Below are 1,681 nucleotides of genomic sequence, written 5' to 3'. Positions count from 1 at the left end.
TTCAGAGTTAGTTGTTAGGTATGTCCTTGAATTGTGGCAATGAGTTTTTAATGAGTTTTATGGCAGCTGGGGAAGTTTGCGACAGTCAGTGAGTGTTTGTGATGTTTTAAAACAGTCCAGTTGCCAGTGAAATATATCTGGGGACAATTTTGAGTTGAGGGCAGATCTACATAGCCCCCATGAGGGACTATATAATATTGTATGGGAAGAACAAAATCTTTCAAAAATATGTGGTTACAAAAAGTTGTCTCTCATACCAGTTCAGGTGAAATGATTTGGGTCATCACTTAGGGACTAAGTGATGACCCAAATAATCGTAATATCAAGCTTCAATTAAGTGTATTGAGGTGTTTCGTTTGGCTAAGTTAGTTGGGTTATTTCCTGCTAGGATTTTAAAAATTCGTTTTTCCACAGGATTTGGAAAAAATGAGTTGTTTTTTGGACTTGCAAAACACCATATTTGGGTTTGTACCACAATCGACAGAGGTACAAAAAGTTGTCAAGAAACAAATATATAACAAATAAATGTTATCAAAGTCAAGATAGGTAATTTTTTTGGATATGTTTTTAGAGATTTTTTTAATGTAAAATGTTTATTCGCTTCAAAAAACAAGTAACATTGAACACTATCAGAGAACAAGAAAAAATGGCCTCATTCAGCTAGGTAGAAAAGTAACTTATCTTGCCTTTGATAACATTTATTTGTTATATATTTGTTTTTTGACAACTTTTTTGTACCTCTGCGTATTGTAATACAAACCGCTATCTTTATATACTTTCAAATTTTGACATATTCGTGGGATTTTACATTCAACTTGTTTACAGTTAAACCATCTTGACATGCCAGTCCCCATCAAATCATCCAAGTTAAGCTACGTTTAGTTTGGTTAATACTTAGATGAGTAACCACTTTGAAATATCTACGTGCTGTAAGCAAACAACCCACCCAGCAAAAATAGGTACTGAGGCTTGCCTGAACTATAACCAGCAACAGACTAGTGTCCTGTATTCGGGTTTTTGTAAGCCATCCATTCTGTTTGAGGCTATCAAACTAGAGATGCACGAATTCCAAGTGCCTTTCAGTTTACCTGTACATGGTACCTGGTGCTGCATTCATCATGTGCTGGAAGTTTCTAGGGAATAGTAATTGCACAAACAATCTCCAGTCGCTTGTATCAATAAAAAAGAAAAGTAAGATTCATTTAAGTGTTCAACTTGGCGAATATTAATTAATAGTTTATTTAATCTGATTTCTCTTTCTGTTTCAGGTATGGTTGCTGAACTTGCCCACCGACTAAGTTCATGGCTGAATAAGTAATGAATTAAAAGAATCGGGCGAGTTATTCTTTCTTTGATCGACAACGAATCGAGATGTCTTCAGCACAAAACGCTTTCAACTGATCCTTTGTCAATAAAAACGCTTAACTATATTGGTGTGATGTGTACTATTTTCTTTTTAAACAACTTCCAAATTTAGTCATTTAAAGCAAACAAGGTTATAACACTAATAAAGATGCGTCTAATTAGAAAGTTTAATAAGAATAAAAAAAAAATCATATTAAATTAAAAGCTCCAATTCTAGTATTTACTTTCATTGATGAAATGGACATTATTCATTAAAACGATGAAACCAATAACTAGCAAGTTTTCCTTTGTTTTTTAAACAGCTTAATTCGTCTAC

The 1,681-nt window shown here is 33.4% G+C and overlaps 1 protein-coding gene across 1 annotated transcript in view; it reads left to right on the top strand.

Moving 5' to 3' along the window:
• The window catches only part of LOC145283673 (uncharacterized), a 75,958-nt gene extending 74,528 nt beyond the window's left edge, over window positions 1-1,430 (top strand). Inside the window, exon 13 of the mRNA XM_080132685.1 lies at window positions 1,269-1,430. The gene's annotated coding sequence lies outside the window, so the exon portion shown is untranslated. The remainder of the gene's footprint in view (window positions 1-1,268) is intronic.
• The last annotated feature ends 251 nt before the right edge of the window (window positions 1,431-1,681 follow it).

The sequence above is a fragment of the Euprymna scolopes genome, chromosome 8, assembly GCF_053919585.1.
Source record: "Euprymna scolopes isolate OS-2025 chromosome 8, ASM5391958v1, whole genome shotgun sequence".
Taxonomy (NCBI): Eukaryota; Metazoa; Mollusca; class Cephalopoda; order Sepiida; family Sepiolidae; genus Euprymna; species Euprymna scolopes.
Note: the sequence above shows the minus strand (reverse complement) of the source record. Positions and strands in the feature narration are given on the sequence as shown.